Raw genomic sequence first — 9,470 nt, forward strand, 5'->3', positions numbered from 1 at the left:
CCCGGGCTGGAGTGCAGTGGCGCGATCTTGGCTCACTGCAGCCTCCACCTCCCGGGTTCAAGCGATTCTCTTGCCTCAGCCTCCCGAGTAGCTGGGATTATGGGCGCGCGCCACCACGCTCGGCTAATTTTTTTGCGTTTTTAGTAGAGACGGGGCTTCACTATGTTGACCAGGCTGGTCTTGAACGCCTGACCTCGTGATCCACCCACCTCAGCCTCCCAAAGTGCTGGGATTACAGGCCTGAGCCACCTCACCTGGCTGGGAACAATAATATTACCTACCTCATAGGCCTGTGAGCATTAAATGGGCTAAGGCACTTAGAATAGTACTTGGTACCTAATTAGAACTACGTTTGCTGGGCCGGGTGTGGTGGCTCATGCCTGTAATCCCAGCACTTTGGGAGGCCAAGGCGGGTGGATCACGAGGTCAGGAGTTCGAGACCAGCCTGGCCAACATGGTGAAATCCTGTCTCTACTAAAAATACAAAAACTAGCTTCCCACTGAATTGTAGGCTCCAATAAAGCGGGGCCTCTGCACCTTTTGTTCACCATTGTATACTCAGCCCCTGACCCTCACTCAGTAAATATTTGTGGGATGGCAGAGGGAGATACCATCCCTTCTCCTGTCCCCACCATCACAAGTTGGTGGGACAGAGGCACATAACTGTCTGGATGGGGGACAAACAAGCTAGGCAGGTTCCTGACTTGCCTGGGCAGCTGTCCCCTGAGGCTGAGGCCAGCCCCAACTGGGCAGGGTGGAGCTCAGCCAGAGGCTGCCGCTCAGTCTTGATTACAGCAGGACGCCCACTGGGAGTCGGGCCTCCGTCGCCAGCAGGCTCGCTCTGCCAGAGGAGGGTGCTGAGAGGTGTCCCAGCCTCCCAAGCTGCCTCCCTGAGGGGTGGGTGGGGCAGAGCTCTCCAGGAGTGCTCCCCTCCTGTCCTGACCCAACAGCCCTGGGAGCTGCTTTGGGAACCAGACTACCCAGTAGGGGTGATTAGGGAATGGGAGGGCATGAAGCCCTAAAGGAAAAGCATTAGCAGTTCTCTTGGGAGAAGGGTAGAGAGGGCCAAGGGAAAGGGTAGCAGTGCCAGAGCACCATGCCCCACCCCTCCCCAGGGCAACAGGAAGTAAAGTGGAGAGTAAGGCCATTTCCTATCTCAAAGCACCTGGGTGAGAGCCAGGTCCCAAGTCCCAGCGTGGGGTAGGGCAATGAGATTGCATACATGGGGATGCCAGTAAGTGTTGAGTTTCTGTCATCCATCTTCAAAGCAGAAGCAACTGTGAATATCAGTTGATCATCAATGTGCCCTTTGCAAGTGCTCAAGGCAACTTGCTTCCTGACCTCCAGGCTGATACTTGAAACTTTCTGTTCATGAATGGAAGGTGGAGTGAGGAGACCGGGAGAGGTCAGAACAAGCACAGAGGCGGGCCATGGAGTCCCCTAGGAGTATCCTGGGGCAAATGTAAAACAGGACTACAACCCTGACCAGTTCATGTGCCTGCTGTGAGAGAAACATCATCCCGACTGAGGGGAGGGTTCAACACTAGGTGTTTCGGGGTAACCATATAAAGCATTTTGCATTGTGTCTCTAGGTAAAAGGAAGAGTGATGAGAAAAATATTGGGGTGAAGCCTCAGGGGTGATTCATAGTACTATATAAGTGGAGCTAGCTGCCTTTCAACAAATATCACTCCCTACCACAGGTTTGTCACTGCCTTTTACTTTTTGAAAAATTCAAAGACAGTAGAAAATTAGAATTCACACAATTAGAAGAAAACTCAATCCATCATCTTTTTTCTTCCCCCCTCAGACAGGGTCTCGCTCTGTCGCCCAGGCTGGAGTACAGTGGTGCCGTCACGGCTCACTGCAGCTTCAGCCTCCCAAGTAGCTAGGACTACAGGCATGTGCCACCACACTCAACTAGTTTTAAATTTTTTTGTAGAGATGAGGTCTCACAATTTTGACCAGGCTGGTCTCAAACTCCTAGACTCAAGCAATCATCCTGTCTTGGCCTCCAAAAGTTCTAGGATTACAGGCATGAGCCACCTTGTCCAGCCTCCTTTTTCCTTTGTATCTCTACTTCACTTCTCCCTTCCTCCCTCACTACTTCTCTCAACAGCGCAGCCTCTGACGCATCCACGGTGGTGGTTTGGAGCCTATAGACACTTCTGTGTGCACACACAAACACACACCCTCGCACATACACCCTCCTCTATCCCCACTGCTGTAGCGCCTACACAACCTCCAGCTACCCCACAGCAATTAGAGAGAAGATATGCACAAATGGCCGGGCGCGGTGGCTCACGCTTGTAATCCCAGCACTTTGGGAGGCCGAGGCGGGCGGATCACGAGGTCAGGAGATCGAGACCACGGTGAAACCCCGTCTCTACTAAGAAATACAAAAAATTAGCCGGGCGTGGTGGTGGGCGCCTGTAGTCCCAGCTACTGGGAGAGGCCGAGGCAGGAGAATGGCGTGAACCCGGGAGGCGGAGCTTGCAGTGAGCCGAGATTGCGCCACTGCACTCCAGCCTGGGCGACAGAGCGAGACTCCGTCTCAAAAAAAAAAAAAAAAAAAGATACACACAAATAATAACAAGCTCACCAGCTCCCTCCACTTCAGTGTCTATGGCAACCTCCTGGGGTCTTCGGGCTAGGTTGCTCTGGTTGCAGCCAGTCCCCTGGGCAGCACCAGCACTCAGGCTGTGCTCAGAGCTCAGAGAACAGGGAATGACAAAGATATCAATACCCTGATAATCACCAGAGGCACTCTACTGGGTGGGACCTTCCATCATTCAGATCTTTCTCTTTGAAGCCTGCAAAGTCTCATGTCCATGAGGGGTTTTCAATCCATATTCTAAGCGGAATCCATGGGGTTATGAGGCCAGGCCGCAACAGCTAGTCAACATATATATTGACGTTCCATGTAAGATTTGGTTGCAGTTAAGAGTCCCTGACTAAAAAGAAGTTTGGAACCCATTGGACTTCTGGGTCCTTTCCAACTCTGAGATTCTATGATTAGTTTTGGAGAATTAGGAGTGATGAGATCATGACCTGTCTCCAAGGAACTCTGAGAGAATTATTAATGGTGCAGCATTTAAAACTGGAGAGAAGATGTGATCATGGAGATAGGAAAGAGTGAGAAAGCAAATACAACATTTGTTTTGTTTTGAGACAGTGTCTCACTCTGTCACCCAGGCTGTGGTGCAGTGGTGTGATCCTAACTTACTGCAGCCTCGAATTCCTGGGCTCAAGCCATTCTCCTGCCTCAGCCTCCTGAATGGCTGGGACTACAGGTCCATGCCACTATACCCAGCTTAATTAAATTTTTTTTTGGTAGAAATGAGGGTCTTGCTATGTTGCCCAGGCTGGTCTTGAACTCCTGGCCTCAGGCTGTCCTCCTGCTTTGGCCTCTTAAAGTGCTGTGATTACAGGCATGAGCCACTGTAAACACAATATTTAAATAAGCAATCCTCGCACTGGGAGGGAGTGAAGGATGCCCCTCTTTGCCCTGGAAGATACATCAGAAAAAGCCTACCAGTGGGCTTCTCCAAATCACTACTTTTTCCCATCCCTCCTGAGTCTAAAAGCTGAAAAAAAAAAAAAAAAAAAAAAAGACTGAAACCACAGATTATGTCAATGACTGCAGCATATTTTTTTCTTTTTTTTTTTTAAGATAGAGTCTCACTGTGTCGCCTAGACTGGAGTTCAGTGGTGTGATCCTAGCTCACTGCAGCTTCTATCTCCTGGGCTCAAGTGATCCTCCCACCTCAGTCTCCTGAGTAGCTGGGACTACAGGCACGAGCCACCATGTCCAGCTAATTTTTTTAATTTTTAGTAGAGACGAAGTCTTGCTGTGTTGCCTGGGCTGGTCTGGAACTCCTGAACTCAAGCAGTCCTCCTGCCTCAGCCTCCCTAAGTGCTGGGGTTACAGACATGAGCCACAGCACCTGGCCTGACTGCAGTATTTCTTAGAGGAGGGGCTGAGATATTTGAGATGAGTGGCTGAGCTCCTGAAGTTTGGGACATAGGAGATTTTGGAATGAGAGGCTGAGGTGTTTGGGGCGAGGGCTGCAGCATCTGGTGTAAGGAACTGAGGTGTCTGGAATAGAGTTTGAGGCACTAGGGATGAAGAGCTGAGCTGAGAAATTCAGGTAAGTGTAGAAATATGTAACGTGAGGAGCTGAGGGCCTGATAGGGGGGAACTTCCTTACATTTTCCAGCCAGCGGGTTAGTTCCAAAGAGCAATGTGATCCTGGCCTTCTCATCCATCAAGTCCAGGGTGTGGCCCCCTCTGCCTCTTGACCCCTCTGCCATCCTCCTATAGACTGTGAGCTTCTTGAAGGCAGGGCATGGCTGATCTTTCTCCTTGTATCCCCAACACCTACCATTGAAGCCTGGCACATAGTAGGTGCTCAGTCATTTATGGAATGAATGAAGTATTGGGTGCAAGGGACTGAGATATTTGCAGTGAAGAGGCAGAACCAGTGGACAAATCTGCCATCAGAGACAGTGACAGAGCTGTCACCAGAGGCACAAGGGAGGTACCGATGCAACGACAGGCGGGCGGCATGCGTCAGCGTGGACGACCTGGGCAGGAAGAGCGGCATGTGGGGCCCCCTGGTGGGCAAACGTGAGTGCGCAGGGAGGGACGGGAAGGGGAGCGCCAAAAAAAGTGACAAAGGGAGGTGCGGTGACGATGGCAAAACTCCCCAGGGTAGCTAACGTCTAGAGAAAGCTTGCTACTTACAAGGCACATGCACTAAGCACACTAAATAAGCTACTCCATTTAACCCTCACCATCACCCTGCAAGTGTGGGAGTTTTACAGAGGAGGAAACTGAAGTTTAGAAACGTGAAGTAGCATGCCCCAGGGCATATAGCTAACACAGTTTATGGTGGAGCTGCGAGAATATGATTGAAGGGCAGTGAATAGAAAGAGATAGGGGGGTCAGTAAATTGTATGGGGGGCAATCCAGATAGGCTGACACCACCAATACCATCTAGATTGGAATCTTAAACTCAGTGTGGATTTATCTCAATCTAGTCCTAGCCCCCTGAATCCAGGCATGTACCCACAGGGGACATTTGTTCATTCATTCATTCATTCATTCATTCTTTCTTTTTTTTTTTTTTTTGAGATGGAGTCTCGCTGTGTCGCCCAGGCTGGAGTGCAGTGGCGCAATCTCGGCTCACTGCAAGCTCCGCCTCCCGGGTTCACGCCATTCTCCTGCCTCAGCCTCTCCGAGTAGCTGGGACTACAGGCGCCCGCCACCACGCCCGGCTAATTTCATTCATTCATTCATTCATTTATTTTATTGAGTAGCTCCTCTGTTACAGTCATTTAGGAAACAGAAGAGGAGAATCCAGCAAAACTCTCCCTCTTGTAGTTTACATCCCTGTAGGCAGGCAGTGTAACTGGAAAGAGGTCATTTTGGACTGGAGTTAGGTCCTACTACAGAGAAAGTAAAACCAAGTAATGGGGATAGAGAGTGACGGGGTAGGGAACATAGAGGGCGCCTTTAACTGAGGTGCTCAGACCTGGGTGCTCTCTGAACGCAACTTTTAAGGGAGACATTTAGGAATAACATTTAGAAATGATGATAAGGAGGTAGTTGTTTGAAGATCCAAACAAGAGCATTCCTAGTGGAAGGGGCAGTGACAAAGTCCTGAGATAAAAAATGGTCATGGTCCCAGCTACTCGGGAGGCTGAGGCCTGAGGATCACTTAAGCCTGGGAGGCAGAGGATGCAGTGAGCCGTGATCATGCCACTGCACTCCAGCCTGGACAACAAACTGAGACCCTGTCTCAAAAAAAAAAAAAAAAAAAAAAGTCATGGCGTATTTGAGGGGTGGAAAGGAGACTGGTGTGGCCAGAGTGGGCCAGAGGGCAGCAGGAGGAGAATAGGGCCCAGAGGCCCTAATAAACCCCACATCCTGGTACAACCACTCTGATGTTCCTTCTGTGGCCCCAAACTCTATAACTCGCAGGGAGCCCACAAGGGCAGGCTACCTCCATGCTCACAAACAAAGGAGACGTGAAATCCCAGCTCAGTGCAAGAAGACACCTTTATCAAGGACAGACATAAATCTGGGTCTGGAGCTAGAAGTGATGCTGTTCCTTGGCCCCGGCCACCACAAAGAAGGGTGGTAGAGATGGCCACAGGATGACCTGTCTGCACTCCAGGGACTCTGGAGGTGATGCACTGGGGGTCTCTGCAGAAACAGGCAGTGTCCCTTTAGTCCATTCAAGCAACCGTCTCCTGCCCTGGGCAAGCTTTAGTCTTAACCCCTGCAGCGGACAGCAAGAGGCCAGAAATAGGCCCTGACTTAAAGAGCTTTACTCACTGGGGACAAGAAGATAAACATGATAATAAAACAAGGATACAAGCCCCAAGATTAATACCACAGGCAGCCTCTGGGTCTTTGCATGAGTGGCTGCCTGACTCACTCTTCCCTCCCCTCTTTGCCTGTGTGTCCTCCAGTTCTCTGCCCAAGCAGCATTTTCTCAGGGTAATTTTCCCTGGCCTCTTGACCAGATCAAATTTGTGTCTTGACAGCCCCAAAACTACCACCTGCCACTTCTTCAAAGCACTCATCCCAAGTGTATACAGGTGTTTCTATGACTACAGGCCTAATGAGGGTAGGGTCTATTCCTGTTTATGTTCATCCTGGCATCCCCAGGATCCAAAGTGCCTCAGCTGTAGTAGGTATTCAATAAATTCTTGGAGAGTAAAAGCAAAGTATGATGTAAATGGGAGTAATGGAATCAGTTGGAACCATCAGAAGTGACTTAACAGAGAGGAAGGAGAGGAAGGATGTTGGTGGATAGAGGTGGAGTTGAGGTGGCAATGCCAGTGGAAAACACAGTGTTGAGGTGCTGAGGGCTTGGCAGGTGTTTGGGACATGGGGTGGTCAGGAGAAATGGAGGGGAGGGGGTGAAGAGGGGAGAAACAGGCCATAAAGCTGGGACCAGCCATGTGGAAATCATGCCTGGCTGTGGGTGGGCCAACAGACCAGGCAGGGACGTGCCTCAGAAAGGACCCATGTCAGGCCAGGCATGTTGGCTTACGCCTGTAATCCCAGCACTTTGGGAGGCCCAGGCAAGAGGGTCACCTGAGAGGTCAGGAATTCGAGACCAGCCTCGCCAATAGGGCGAAACCCTGTCTGTGCTAAAAATACAAAAATTAGCCAGGTGTGCGGGTGCACGCCTGTAATCCCAGCTACTTGGGAGGCTGAGACAGGAGAATCACTTGAAACTGGAAGGCGGAGGTTGCAATGGGCCGAGATCGTGCCAGTGCCCTTTAGCCTGGGTGACAGAGCAAGACTCTATCTCAAAAAAAAAAAAAAAAAAAGGAAAGACCCATGTCCAACTCTCTAGACTCCAGGCAAGGTCCAGAGGCTGCTAGGTCCCAGACCTGAGCCACAGATGATCCCCTTCCAGACATTCCCACTTGAATGTCCCACTATCTACCCAAATTCAACATGATCCCCATCCAAATTAACCACATTGAGAGGCTGGATAACATGGTGGTTAAGAACACAATAGCCATGGGAGCCTGTGAGCATTTATTTTGTTTTCTGTTTTTGAGACATGGTCTCGTTCTGTTGCCCAGGCTGGAGTGTAGTGGTGCAATCACAGCTCACTGCAGCCTAGACTTCCCAAGCTCAATCTATCCACCTACCTCGGCCTCCTGAGTAACTGGTTCTACAGGTGTGTGCCACATACCCAGCTATTTTCTTTTTGTATTTTTTGTAGAGATAGGGTTTCACCATGTTGCCCAGGCTGGTCTCAAACTCCTGACCTCAGTGATCTGTCCGCCTTGGCCTCCCAAAGTGCTGGGATTACAGGCGTGAACCACTGTGCCTGGCCTGTGTTTTATGACTTGTCTGCGCCTCAATTTTCTTACTGGCAAAATAGGAATAATAACAGTACTCACTTCATAGACTTTTTCTTTAAATTAGCATCTTATTTATTTTCACTGGCAAAAAAATGTATATATTTATCATATACAACATGTTGTTTTGAAATATGTATACATTATGGAATGGCTAAATCCAGCTGATTAACGTATGCATTACCTCACATACTGTTTTTTGTATTGAGAACATTTTAGAATCAACTTTCTTAGTTATTTTCAAGAATACAGTACGTTGTTATTAACTATAGTCACCATGCTAACTTATTTTCTTTTTTGAGACAAGGTCTCACTCTGTCGCCCAGGCTGGGGTGCAGCGGCATGATCTTGGCTCACTGCAACCTCTGCCTCCCATGTTCAAGTTGGTATTACAGGTACGTACCACCAGACTCAGTTAATTTTTATTTATTTATTTATTTATTTATTGTAATTTTAGCGGAGACAGGGTTTTACCATGTTGGCCAGGCTGGTCTCAAACTCCTGACTTCAAGTGATCCACCCACCCCAGGCTCCTAAAGTGCTGGGATTACAGGACACTGCACCCAGCCAATCACTGTGCTATAACTCCTGATAGATCTCTTGAACTTATTCCTCCTGTCTATTGATAGGATTTTATGAGGAATAAATTATCAGTATAAGTGAAGGGCAAAACAGTGCCTGGAATAGTCAGGGCTCAATAAATATTAGCCATTAGAACTATACCCCTTGCCACCGTTGACCGGTTTTCTTCTCAGGATCCCTTGGCTCTGACAGTGACATGACTAGTCTGCCGATGACCTAGGTTCAGAATCTTGGAGTCAATCTTGACTCATCCCTTATCTCGCTTAGGGGGCAGAGCTGGGTTTGAATTCTGGGACTGCTGCTTACTATTAATACTTGTGCGACCTGGGCAAGGTAACTAAGCTCCCTGAGCTTCATGTTCCTCATTGGTAAAATAAAGATGTTGTAACTTTTACTGTAGGGTTGTTATAATAATTTAATGATAGTATTTGTAGGTGAATGGCTCAATGCCTGATGCTAAATAAATGATACTTGTTATCATTATCATCCTGTATATCATTAGGAACTGACACCTATATATTTTTCCTTTTACATGTCGTTGTGTCCATCTCTTCTTTTTTATTTCCCTCCCACTATCCTGGACTAGGCCTTCCTCAGCCTCCCGAGTTTCTGCAGTAGCCCTCCTTCTAACTTTGCTGACCCATTTTATTCATTTTCCTCTTTCTTTCTCTTTCTCTTTCTTTCTCTTTCTCTTTCTTTCTCTTTCTCTTTCTTTCTCTACCTTTTTTTCTTTCCTCCCTCCCTCCCTCCCTTCCTTCCTTTCCTTCCTTTCCTTCTTCTTCCTTTCTTCCTTCTTTCCTTCATTCCTTGCCTTCTTCCTCCTTCCTTCCTTCCTTCCTTCCATCTCTTTTTCTTTCTTTCTAAGAAATATTGGCCAAGCGCAGTGGCTCACGCCTGTAATCCCAGCACTTTGAGAGGCCAAGGTGGGTGGATTACCTGAGGTCGGGAGTTCAAGACCAGCCTGACCAACACGGAGAAAACCTGTCTCTACTAAAA

This window comes from Hylobates moloch, unplaced genomic scaffold (assembly GCF_009828535.3).
Source record: "Hylobates moloch isolate HMO894 unplaced genomic scaffold, HMol_V3 SCAFFOLD_3, whole genome shotgun sequence".
NCBI classification, from domain to species: Eukaryota; Metazoa; Chordata; class Mammalia; order Primates; family Hylobatidae; genus Hylobates; species Hylobates moloch.